This window comes from Triturus cristatus, chromosome 5_1 (assembly GCF_964204655.1).
Source record: "Triturus cristatus chromosome 5_1, aTriCri1.1, whole genome shotgun sequence".
In the NCBI taxonomy this organism is placed as follows: domain Eukaryota; kingdom Metazoa; phylum Chordata; class Amphibia; order Caudata; family Salamandridae; genus Triturus; species Triturus cristatus.
Window position 1 is genome coordinate 620178208 of NC_140587.1, and position 14083 is coordinate 620192290.

The window sequence follows — 14083 nt, forward strand, 5'->3', positions numbered from 1 at the left end:
AGACACACAGTTGAACATCTTAGATTTGGAGAACAGGGCATAGTATGCTGGCAAGTAATAGCACCATAGTCATAGGGACTTTTTCCACTGGGGACGCACCAATGCACTACATGGCATAGTAAGTACACAGGTGGCATGAGGGGTGCGAACCAATCCCTGATCCTGGCACACACTGTGCATCCCAAGCAACACAAGGCTGATGGACAGCAACGCAAAGCAGTCACATGCGCCAGGCCACTGACGAAACCTCAGCAGAGTACACAGACAGGCACACATCAATAACCTGCCATTGGCAACAGCGGATGCAAACCTCACTCTGCACATGTGCCACTTGCCAGGGGGGGGTCACAGGTGTGGGGCTAGCTCAGCAAGTCAGACACACAGCACGGCTTACTTCACACATCAGATGGATTGAGCAGTTGCCTCCTCCATGCAGCTGTGGTGCAACACTCCACATAGACACTCCTCCACATGACAAGAAACATTCACACACATCAATGTCCAGGGGGCGTACACATCATTTGGACACTCTCACCACTCTCACCACAGCTCCACTCAACTCTCACACACATCTGTGGGTGCAGTCACCTGTCACACCGGGGTGACCACTGAATCACCGCAGGACAATAGAACAAGAATGCCCAAGAGGATTTGACTGGCGGAATGTGCCATGCACTATGCAGTGAATGTCACAGTAAGCACAATGCAAGTGAGGAGTGCACACATGAACTACATCAAGCCCTGCATGAGAGACATAAGCCATCCCCCCCACCCCCCGGGACCCACTCCACCCAACATTGCATGTCTGTCACACCTGGCCACAATGCCAGAAGTGACAGACACAATAAAGGTGCACAGGCAAAGGTACTGGAGTCAGCACTCACCTGCTCCCCTGGTCGACCATACAGCATGGGGTACTGTGGGAGGATCACATCCATTAGGGCCTCGTTCTCCTCCTGGGTGAAAGGCTGGGCCCTCTCCACAGTCCTTGACATGGTGCCAGAGGGAGACAATACAGCAGCAGTGGTATCGACTGACATGTTGTGCAGGCAAGTGCCCTCTCATGGGTTCTGCCTGCCTTATATCTGCCTTGCTGGCCTATTTCATTTACAGGAGTACAGAGTGATTGGCCAGACTCATTTGCATCCTACGTTTCCTCCAATCCCTTTAAACATACACCAGTGACAGCCTTTGCATCTTTCGATTTTGCAGTATCATGTCACGTCAACAACCACTTTGCAACAATGTTAAATGTGGCCAACTGATTTTTCCAGATCACATGATGTAAAATTTTGAACTTGAAACTCGGTATCCATGACAACCAGCATGCATTTAGGCCCTAATACTTGTCCCTCATTTGTCCCCATTGTAATTCTTAATTCCCCACAAAGGTACGGCGCTTTTCACACGTACCCCTAGGGCACCATCACTACAGTGATACGGGCCGTACTCACACGTGTACGGCCCGTACACGCATGAGTACGTGCCGTATCACTAGGCCCTACGGTACCCCCAACGATAGTGATAGGCACGTACTCACGCGTGTACGGCCCGTACACGCGTGAGTACGTGCCGTATCACTAGGCCCTATGGTACCCCCAACAATAGTGATAGGCACGTACTCACGCGTGTACAGCCCGTACACGCGTGAGAACGTGCCTATCACTAGGCCCTACGGTACCCCCAACGATAGTGATAGGCACGTACTCACGCGTGTACGGCCCGTACACGCGTGAGTACGGGCCCTACACACGCCCTCAGAGCGTGTGTACTGCGTTTCACTGCTTACACTGGTGATAGGAGGCGCACACAAAAGGAATGGAGGTGTCAGACTCGCACAAGGCTGTACATCAAGTCATTGTCAGTGCAGTCCTTCATGTGCAGGGCCTAGGTGTGTCAGGCAGTGATGTGGCACATGTCTCCTCATGTTGTGGCACAATAGATGTGTGATGAGCTGTTTACACATGTCATGTGTGATGGGGCACTACGTGGCACACTTCCCCTTCACACTTTGCACATGTGTGCATGTGCGACACACGTGTCAAGCACTGCATCACTGGTATGGCACAGTCAGCAACACCCGCAACTGTCCCCTGATGGCAGGTACACGGATAATTACACCTCACATGTGACTCCCAGTGTGCCACGATGTGACTATGTCATGTGTGTGTCATGTGTTCCCATGAGCTTTCCGTTGGTGTTCCGTCAACTCCATGTGCTGTTGCAGCATCCAACATGTGTATGTGTGCATTTGTGCATGACACACATATACGCACACCATGCCACATGTGGACTCACACGTTACATGTGTCATGATGGTTCGAAGATGACTTCCTGACATGAGGCAATATCGGCGTTGTCTCAATGTCTGTGACATCAGTTTTTGACATGGACCCCTTAATGGAAATGTGTGTCTTCTGTCCATTTCCAGATAACATGTGACCTGTGCGTCTAGACTCCCGCCAGCTGTCTGTATGAGATGACATCCTTCTAATGCTGATATGTGGATGTCTGTCACTCATGTAATGTGTCTGGCTTGTCACTTACACTGGCCAACAGCTATTTCATGGCATGTCACGTCAACATTGCCATGCAACTATTGTGGCTGGCTCTTCGTAGGAATATCACCTGGCTGGCCCACGTGTCCTGGATGTATTGCACAGCACAGACTCTGTATTAAGCAGATGTGTATTAGCTGTTGAACATGTGCTCACCTCAGTGACATTGGTGTGGTAATGTACTCACTCTTCGTTATTCCTTCCAAATCTCTGCAGGGCACCGCCTCTCCCCAGATGAATGCCAGACCTGGATGCCATGCGTGAACATGACTGCATACGCAGATACCGATTCTCGCAAGAGTTGATAGAGGACTTGACCCGCCGGCTTGCACCACACCTCCAACCACAACACAGGTATCCTACAGCTCTGACCCCCAAGGTGAAGGTGATGGCAGCCCTACATTTTTTTGCCACCGGCACGTTTCAATTGACCATAGCTGATGTCGGTGGCATGTCCCAGACAATGTTCAGCCATGTCCTGCATGATGTTATAGAAGCCATGTTGGTGCACCTGGATGAATTCATCCATTTTCCCACTCGTGAGCAGTTGACAGGTGTCAAGGGTGAGTTCTATGCCCTGGGAGGGATGCCTCATGTAATTGGGGCCATTTATGGGACACATGTGGCTTTGGTACCACCACAGGCACAGGAGGTAGCCTTCCGTAACCGTAAACATTACCACTCCATTAATGCCCTTGTGCTGTGTCTTGCTAACATGCTGATTTCCCATGTCTGTGTACGTCTTCCAGGGTCCGCACACGATGCATACATCATGAGGCATAGCAGGGTGCCAGAAATTATGCTGCAGCTGCACGCGGAACGAGCATGTCTTGTTGGTGGGTATACTCTGTTAGTCCTGTGTTCAGCGCTATCTTTGTATCTTACGGCATCTCCTGACCCACTTCTTCACATGATGTTTCCATGTAGGGGACTCTGGCTATCCCAACATGCCATGGCTGATGACGTCTCTCCGCAACCCCAGAACAGCTGCAGAACGCTGGTACAACGACACCCATGGGCAGACGAGGCGCGTGATTGAGAGGACGTTTGGACTCCTGAAGAGCAGATTCTGGTGCCTCCACAAGACCGGTGGCGCCCTCCCATATGCCCCGGTGAAGGTCTGCAAAATCTTTATTGTGTGCTGCATGCTGCACAACATGGCAGTGGAGAAGGCCGTGCCACTCATCCTTGATCCGGATGAGCAGGATCATCCACCCGTGGAGGATGAAGGGCTTGGGCACGGGGCAAGTGAGGATGAGGATGAGGACATCCGGAGTCAGCTTATCCGCAACTTCTTCTCATCATGGTGAGTCCCTGTGTCTGAGTGTGCACGCTTTGAGCCTTGTGTGGCATGTGTTGCAATGTGTGTGTCGAGCTGACTGTGTGCTAAGTGACTTGGAGGTGTGTTCTGATGTGTCATTCATTCAAGTGATGATGTCATTCCACACATATTAGCTGGGACACTAAATTTGTTAAGGGCATGGTGACAACATCATTCCTGTAGAGTACATGTACATGTCTGCGGATTACTAGCTCTTCGCTGAATTGTTGTGTGTCTGTCCTCCCCAGGTTCTTGCGGCTGTCGTCTGCTCATGTCATCATTGCCCTCCTGCTATTCCTCATGAGTATTGCAACGTGTGCTGGATCAGAGTTACATGCACAGACATGGTGAAAAGTCATTTGGGGTAAGGAGTGCAGCAAGACATTTTGTGGGTGGTACGTGTTTGTGATATGTGGGGACTGCTCCTGTGCATGTTGTGTTACCATGCATACATGTCGACTCACCATGGGCCACATGACGTGTTGCATGGCTCCCATAAATTGATGGTCACCCTTCCTGACAGTCATCTGTAATGGTGTGTGGATTCTGATGAAGGCATCAATGTGTGTATAACGGCTCCAAGGAACATACGGGATGCTAATGGTGGACATAGTGTGGGACATCCCCATATGAGGCTCAATGGGGAATTGTAGACTCTCCGTGTGCAGCAAGGGGTGTTAGGCTTAACCCCTTCACTTGTGTGCCAGCTCAGTAGGATTTACACATCTGTGTGTTGAAGGGGGTGTCCAGTGTAGGTCACACATGGTCAGCCAAATGACCTGTGAGGCTGTTCCAATTGATGCATTTCCCTTAGTGTGAGGCTGAGTAATTAAGGTGTTTGTCACACTCCAAGGTGCCTCATCTCTGTCAATGCAGGTCTCTTGCCACTTTGCATGCGGCATATCTGGCATAGTTGTGGAAGATTATGCATAGGAGTCCATGTGTAGTTTAGCAACATGCATGCAGTTGCTCATGGGTTAGGCTCCCTATTGGGCATGAAGTACATGGTCGTTGTTAGACCCGGCCTCGTAGCATGGCTCTTCCTGTCCTCGCACTACCTAACCTGGTACCAGGGACCCCAAGCACACGGCCCAGCCGATCCTTCCCACCAGAACACACACACGCAGCCCGGGCCTCCCCGTCCATGGCCTCTCTCCTTTCGGCCACCCCGGGCACGCGTGCCCACTTCGTGCACCAAGATGGCCGCCCAGCCCCAGCACAACCCGGGCCTAGAGGCGCCACTCCGGCTGGAGGACATCACGCTTCCAGGGGATGAGAGAGGGAGGAGCAGTTTCTATCGCACCTCTGAACTCCCCTGGGACGATGGGTTTCGATCGGCCCTCCGGCCTCCCTGAGGGCTGGCTCCACGCCTGCTGGGTGTCTGGGACTCCTCCCGACCCGGCCCTGAAAGGATCAAAAGACAATAGCAGGAAACCTCGACAAGCGACCCCCAGGTGACAAGACCCCTGCCTGCACAGACTCCGGACATCAAAGAGGGGTCGACCTATAACAAGGGGTGCTCTGGGACTGTCCGGCAGATTCGCCTTGGAACATCTGAGCCCTGCTGAGTGACTCGCGGCTCCCCGAAGAACGTAAGACCTCCGAACCTATGCTTGAGCCCTGCTGAGTGACTCGCGGCTCCCTGAAGATCGTAAGACCTCCGAACTTGTTCTTGAGCCCTGCTGAGTGACTCGCGGCTCCCCGAAGAACGTAAGACCTCCGAACTTGTGCTTGAGCCCTGCTGAGTAACTCGCGGCTCCCTGAAGATCGTAAGACCTCCGAACTGATGCTTGAGCCTGCTGAGTGACTCGCGGCTCCCCCTGACTCTCTTTGGTCCCGCCGGACCCCACGACGACAAGCGTATCCCCCAGCTCGAGGATTGTGAGCTGTGCGCCGGGTACGCTCCTGCATTTGATCCGATCCCCCCAAAGACTGTCCCGCTACCTCCTACCCCTGCCAAGACTCTGTGAGCCCACGCTCTGCTTGTAAATATCTGCCTTACTGATCATAAAGATCCTACCACTTCGATTTGATAAAGCTTGAATCCTAAGAACCCTCGGTGTGGTGTCTCTTTGTCGTGTGGTGCCAAGTGTACGATCCTAGGTACGAGATTCCTCCCCTGCGGAATCTCCCGCCAGTGCCCGGCTATGATACCTTGAGGGTGGGTCTCAGGACAGTCAGGGCCCCCTCCGGGCTCCCCTGAGGTCGCCTTCTAACAGTAGTGTATGTTTTTGGCATGTTGGTCCACACAATGGGCCACCAACAGCTGCTGGGGGTGTGTCTCCTGTGCGCAGGTCGGCCTTCAGTTTCCTGATCCGGTGTCATGCTTCTTTGGTGATTGTGCATGCATTGTCTCTGGGTGTGCCATGTGACACTGGACACTCCTTACTTTACACACACGCCTGTTGCAGTTGTCCTTCTGACATCCTAGTCTATGTGTGCAAATTCTGTCATTTTGCAAGGAGATGCCGCCTGCTGCTGCGGCCCCTGCAGCAAGGGCCAACAGAGTATCCAGATTTGGCAACACAAACGCCTCCAGGATGCTCCTCACTTCCTCCCTCCACCCATTCATTTGGCTGTCATCAGCTTGTCTGTGCCACAGTTGCGGCCACGCGGTGCCAAAGGCTGGACCGTCTGCACATGCAACGTGCACATTGCACGAGCCTCATGTCCTTGCATAACCCACATCACACTACAGTCTGATGTATCAGCCACACTCCGAGCTATGTCCATCCGCACATCTACCGCCTGCTCTCAGGCATACACTAAGCGCACACACAACACCTTTGCATGATGAGTGTGCAACTCCAACTGCCTCCACTGCGCTGCCCCACCTTCCAGGCCCTGTCACACCAACCAGGTCACGTCCCTAATGCTCCCCACCGGCTCTGTAGCCCAGCAAGGGCATGGGAGTGGGACTCAAGGCTTCAGCATGTAGTATGGTGTCATCGTCTGGGACATGGCACAGGTATCATCTCTCAGCATGTCAATCTACAGAGTGTCCAGAACCCCCCTCTCCACCATCACATGCGCACAGCACCTCATCATCAGCTCGTATGCCATTGACAGCCAGGTGCTCCTCACCCTCAACAAAGACACAGACATTGGCAGTTCCATCATTCAAGTATGCATGAGATCTATTGATGAATGGCTGCACACGAGCCACCTGAGGCTGGACTTGTACAGGACTGAGGTGAACATCTGAGGATTGTCCCCTTCCAGCTGGGTTAAGTGCCTGTGTCCCACCCGCAAGAGCCCTGCACAAGCACCCAGTGGCAACACACACAAGATGGTGTGCATCATGTTTGGCTCGCTCACATATGCCATGCTAGTCCACAGCATCTGTACCTCATGCTGCAACGCCCTCTGCATTATGCACATGATCCACAGATAGATCCACTCCAAGAAAAGACAGACCATCCCCCAGGTCCATGACAACATCCGTGTCAAATACTGCCGTGCCCTCTACGGAGCAAGTACATCCAAACTCCCAGAAAACTGGTACACTTCCAGGGGGCATCTGCACAACTCAGATTCAACCCCCCTGCGCCCCAGCCACCTCACCGTCCACCATGGATAGCTGCAATGGATCACTGTCTGCTGCAGGATGACCTCCACACTCCCCACCCACACTCAGGAGGCAGTCCACAACCCCGACCCCAACCAACCTTGTAAGTCTGTCATCCTAGATCCCGTTGGGCCATCTCCATGCATCCAACCTTGCCATGGCCACCGTTCTTCACATCCACCGTACTCCAGCATACAGGACATTGTTCTCCCACCTGGCCACACATACCTGGGACTTCCTCCCCGGGAACCTCCACATGAGCCATGACCTCTACGCCTTGATGATGATCTCCCAAATAGGTCTCTCCGCACAGTTTAGCAAGCCCCCCCTCAGCAGCCAGAGGCCATCACAGGTGAGTGTTGTGCTCCATGCCTACATTGAATGATACCTGGTGACCCATGTGTGTCCTGTACCAGACTCTGATCCCAGGGTATGGATGGCTGGAGTTGGTTCAACACTCAGCCATAGTTTGACATTTCCACACACATATGTCATTGAATGATGCAAAATGACAGGAACGTCTCATGTCCAAAGTAAAATATTTATTTACGGTGGGGTAAGTGGTTTGGTAGATGCAATTGGGTGCTGTACCGGGGGAATAGAATCCAAAGTTCACAGGGGGAGATGGTATCCTTGGCATTGGAAGTCATCAGGGTCCAGACCACAGTGTTGGTCATCATTGGTCAGACTGTGACCAGCAAGTCCATGTGGCAGAGAATGTCATTGGATGAGGTGCTGCTGTTGCGCCAGAGGGCCAGGTGCCAGGCCAGGTGACCTGGGAGATGGGGATGGTCCGCTGACTCTCACGGTCTTTTCCGTGGACGACCCACCTTCCTCCGGGGACCCTCAGATGCAGGCCTTGACGATGCTGGGGACGCTCCGTCAGATGAATCCTCCTCCTCCTTCCTCCCTGTGCCTGGTGCTGGTCTACGCCTGGTGGCACAGGGAGGGTTTGCCAGGCTTTTGGCGATCTGACGGAGTGATTGGCTCACGTCCCTGTGCACCGCCAGGAGCTCAGCCAGTCTTGCCTCCATCCGTCCTTGGTGTTGTTGATGACTGGCATGATGCTCGACCTGCAGGTTCTTAATGTCATCGAGGGTCCCCTGCATGTCGGAGAGTCTTGACACGATCTGGTTGATGCCTCTGGTGTCACGCCGGTATGAGTCCAGGATGTTGCGTATGTGTGACATACCGGGGTCCTGAGCTGGCTGGTCAGGTTCGCGCCTCCGCCTGCCTCCACTCCCACCACCCCTGCCCACTTGAGCCTGGCCTGCCCTTGTGGGCACATCGGGTCTACGGGACCCCTGAGGGATGGCATTTGCAGGGTTGCCTGCCTCCTCCTGGGTGCCCGGAGAACCTTGTCCCTCCTGGTCAGACTGGCTCTGTTGTTCAGTGTGAGCAGGGCTCCTGGGTGTGTCCTGGGATGTGGCAGGAATGGGGGTGGTGGTTGGCACAGATGTACCTGACGCAGGTGCTGCAGGGGCTTGGGCACCAGAGGGTCCAGGTTGGTCGGGGTCATCCACGGAGTGGTGAGAGTCGTCGCTGCCGGTGGGATCGTCTTCACGCGGTGCCTGGCACTGTGATTCTTCCCCCCAGTGATGGGGGGAGATCGACGACGTTGCCCTGTGTGTGAGAGAGAGACAATGTTAATGGTGTTTCATGCGACATCTATGTTTCATACATATTCAAGTTGACACATTTCCTCCAGGTAGTTGGATGTGCCTAGCATTCCTCTCAATGTCCACTTGGGGATGGGTATGTTGCGGGGGACAGATTGGGATGTTCTCCTGAGTGTTTGACCTGTAGATTGGTGGCTCTGATGCTTATTTGGCTCTGGATCGGTCTTGTTGTGTCACATGTCCATTGTGGGAGTGTGTAAATCCGTTGCCTGCCCCGGGTGTGTGTGCTTGTGTTAGGGGGGAGGTTGTGACTGGGCCTGCTGTTTTGTGTAGTGTGAGTTGTCATTGGGTCTCCCAGGTGATGTGTCTGTCCCCTCATGGTGCATGCTGGCATGACAGTGAGTGTGAGTTCCTGTGCTAGATACCTGTGCTTGTGGAGTTGGTGTTTGAGTGTACAGTGGTCCCAGGAGGGCCTTGTGCTGCATACAGCAGGGCCACATGTCATCTACCTTGTCAGTACTTTGCCAGTCCCTGTGCATTGTGCATGGTTATGTACCTATGCCATATGGGCTGAGGGCATTGGTGTCTGCGTCTCATTTTCACAAAGTGTTGTGTGGGGCCCAACCTCCCAGCTTCCCGGACATCCAGTCTTGTGTTTGTGGTTGTTGTAGGCTTGGACATGGCCTTGCCTTGATTTGTGAAGGGTGCATGGTGACGTTAGTGGCATGAGCGGGGTTTTTGAGTGTGGTTCTTTGCGGTGAGTGCTTGGGGGAAGTTGCGTGCATTTGGTGTATATGTGGTGTGGACCCCATTGCCCCCATGTTACGTAAGTTGTTTGTGTACTCACCAGGCTCTGCGACTCCTTCGACTCCGTGTACTCCCACCGGCGGTAGCAGGGCCATCACCTTCTCCTCCCAGGGATGGTAGTGTACGGGTCTGCGGGGCGGCCCACCTCCAGTGATGTTATTCTGGGCATATTCTTCATTCATTTTCCTCTTGACTGCCCTGCGCAGATCGTACCACCTGGCTTGGCATTCATGCCTGGTCCTTCGGATGGGCGCAACAGCATTCACCTTGTCGACAATCCTCTGCCACATGGCAGATTTTTGAGCTATGCTGGTCTGTCTGACCAATGTTCCAAACAGCTGTGGCTCGACTCTGAGGACTTCGTTGACAAGGAGGTCCAGCTCCGCCGTTGTGAACTTTGGATTTTTGTCTGTGGGCATGGTGTGGGGTGTGGGTGTGGGTGTGGATGGTTGTGGGTGTGTGGGTGTGAATGTGACGGTGTGTGTGTGAATGTGAAGAGGGGGATGTATGTGGAGGAGGTTGTGTGAAGGTGTGTGAGTGAAGGTGTAGTGGAGGTATGAGTGATGTGGAGTAGTTTCTATGTGGAGTTGTTTCTCAGTGGGGTCTGGCAGCAGTGGGTCTGTTGCAAAGGCTCATGGGTTGTGTGTGTGGGCCCTTTTTATTGGTCCATTTTTGGGTGTGGCTGTGTTTCAATTTTGGTGGCTGTGTTATAAGTGGTGGTTGTGATTTGGGGCCTCTGTTTGCCTGTTTGGATGTGCCAGGTCAGTCATTGAGATGTATTTTGTCATGTAGACGTGTTTTGTGGTGTTGTACGAGTCGAATTGACCCTCCTTGTGCTGTTTTACAGTGTCCTGGTTCTGTAAGAGTAATTTTCGCGTAGGTACGATCCGTACATACGCGATGCTGGGTGAGGGTGCTGGGGTACAGTGTTGGAGTGCGGCGCGTACATGCGGTGGGGGTTCAGTGCGTACACGTGCAGCCCTGGGGTACGGCGCGTACATGCGGAGGTACGGCACGTACATGGGGGGGGAAGGCGCATACATGGGGGGCGCGTACATGGGGGGGAGGGCGCGTACATGTGGTGGGGATACGGTGCGTACAGGTGCGTCCCTGGGGTACGGCGCGTACATGCGGAGGTGCGGCGCGTAAATGTGGGGGGTGCGGCGCGTACAGTTCCGGGGCTGGGGTACAGTGCGGACAGGGTGGTGTACGGTGCTGACATATTTGGGGGTGGGGGGGCTGTACGGCTCGTACACGGGCATGAGTTTACCCGTGTACATGTGTGCTCCTGCGTTGGCTCCGTACGGGCCTTTTTACGTGCGATTGTGTATTCAGACGGACGGTCGGGATCGGTCTTGGGTTTTACGATTTGCACGTAAAAATGTCCGGCTCACTCTCGTACACTTTTCCCAACGATATTCGGACGTGAACACTTTCCGACGCACTCTCGTAGACTTTTCCCGACGCTATTCGTAGTTAGTTTTCAAGGACGAATCGTACTTGGCCGTTTGTACGGTGCTTCTACGACTCGTACATAAATAAATACGGATACAGGTCGTACGCAAATTATTTTTAACGGATCAGAATCGGCACCATAATGTTAAAAATCATTGTTGGGCTTTTATTTGCAAAAAGCAATTTAATAATTATAGTCCAGTCGAGGGTTGATCATTTGGTCCTGTTCGCAAATTATCAGAAAATTCTTCAGGACCCTTGCGTTAGCCTGGAAATAGTTTATGTCTCACTGCTGAAAGACGATATTTACAAAATAATTACAAATTAATTATATTGCCCTACCACCAATTTCAATTATATTTCAATAAATATTGCCAAAACGTATGTGCCATACATAGGTCATACTTTGTTAAAATAACATTCAAACAATTTGTATATATACATAGCATTGTGATCAAAGACTAAACAACAACAACATATCTACCGTCAAATTATAATCAAGACATGAAAAATTGGCAAAAGGTTTAACATACAAATAACTTGCATCAATAGAATCAACTACAAAGGACATTCCAAGTAATCAATATACTGGTTCTCACAAAATCCTAATGTTTAGGATATAGGTCCAAATAAGTTACACCACAGATACTTAGGAAACGATTCACGCCATCTCATTGTAAAGCAGAAAAAACACACATATAGATGTACATAAGGGCCATATTCATGTGTGATTCCCTAAATGCATTTATAATTATGAAGAAAAATTCTAAAACATTACTTGCAAAACAGATTGGAAGGAATACAGAATAACTTAATGGAATCAGGTGAGAAAGAGCGACCTCTCTAAGCTCTATAGAATATCCAGTGTATAACTCCGAACTCTGGCTGCCCTATTTACCATAATATAATAGTCCAGTTAACTGGTATCCGATCAATTTTACGCTGCCTATTCTCAAGGTCTAAAGTTCCAATTGTGAGTCTGTAACCATTATACAACAAGGCTCCAGTTATGCTAGAAAAAAATGACTTTGTGACTGGGTCTTACAAACCTTACTCTCATGTTCTTAAAACTTTTTTTACAATACAGTAAGTAAATAGCATATAGATAGTAGATGGTTACAAAAGCAGCATAGTTGTGGGGCAGACATTAAGAGTAATGGTAATACATATTAGAACATTGGAATGTTGAGCGCTCCATTGAAGACAATTGAGTGTTCCGGGCTTCTAATGGCTTGTAGAAGCCCAGAGCATCAACTTTCCAATGTTGGTTCACAGGTGTTGCTATGAACAAAGGCTTCAGGGAGCACAGGGGAATTTCAACCCCCTCGGGCTCTGTGAGGATTTTGTTTTACAAATTAGAACATTCTGCCTCCCAGGGGCAGTATGTTCTAATAGCCTTAGAGCCTGATGTAGCGGGCCCTACCTGCTATTAGAAGCCCGCTCCCTTGTGAAAGGCTCGGGCCTTTGAGGCTGGAGCAGGCCTTTAATGGCTGGTAAAGCCCGGTACGTCTGTCTCTAAGACTATAAGAGCATCGTCAGGCCGCTGCAGTTTTTGTGAAAAATGGTAAAAGAGTCTAACCAATGGTAACTATGGAACTAATACAACATGAGCAGAAGTGGTAGCATGTGAACGACATAAGTGGGAGAATGTGGCAAGTGCTGAACACGACTGCAGTAGAAGTTCCACGAACTTGAAACCAATTCCTTTGTTGTGTCTCCAAGCTGGGATTACAAGGATACTGGACAAAACTCATAACTTTTTAGGCAGCTTTCTACATAGTTATAATGCTGTGGGCTGTACTCTCACTGAACTACATAACACAATAGGACCAGTAACCTGCACATCCCAGCTGGCTGTTAAAGTTATTTGGTGTGTCTTAAGCATGCTCCATTTACCACACGCAGTGTTCAGCTTCTGGGCTCCATCATTTAACCCCACTTACCTATGATCAGGGATAACTCACATCTGCCAGCAGTAGTCCAGGGATTACAGCTCTTGCTGCTGGCTTGACCATTGTGCAGTAAGGCATCCTGCAACCGCTGTGTAGGGGCAGGAAAAAGGTCATAGAGATGAAAGGGTAAGGAAGAGGGAATAAAGACATGGCAGAACCTGGTCAGTCGTTAGTAATATGCTGTTCCCTAAAGCAGGCAAGACTGCCAGGACAAGGGACTGTGCATATAAAAGAACTGCAAGCTCACGCTCATTACCATTCACCCTGGTAAAATAAAATGCAAGACCTGCTCTGCTGTATGAAACAAACATTTCCATAACAGCAAACCTTTCCTTTCCTTTAAGCATACCTGAAGTATCTGTGCAACTGTTCCTGTCTGGTCTTCTAGAGGAATGAGGATGAATGGGGCATTTGAACATGATAAGACAATAATATTGTGTCTCAAGCTACTTTTATGCATGCATCAAGGACCTATGCATATGTAACTAGCATCTATACTTTTTTCTTTAAAAATATATAGTTTCACAACTGGGTCACTTTGTCCTTCGAAAACTATCCTTCCCCCCTAATCGCTTTTTCTATAGGACCTCCAGAGATCACTTTTACATTTTTACCCTCAGGTTTCAGAGTCCTTCCATCTCTCTACTGTCTCTGTTTTCCCAGCTTTTCCACTCTGGACCCTTTGAAGGGTCTTCGGTTGGTATAATTGCTAAGAAACAAACTGGATGTAAAGCTAGAATACTGACTTATAGGTGCCAACCCTAACATTGAGGAAGTGTTTAGGGCATTTTCTTAGAAATACT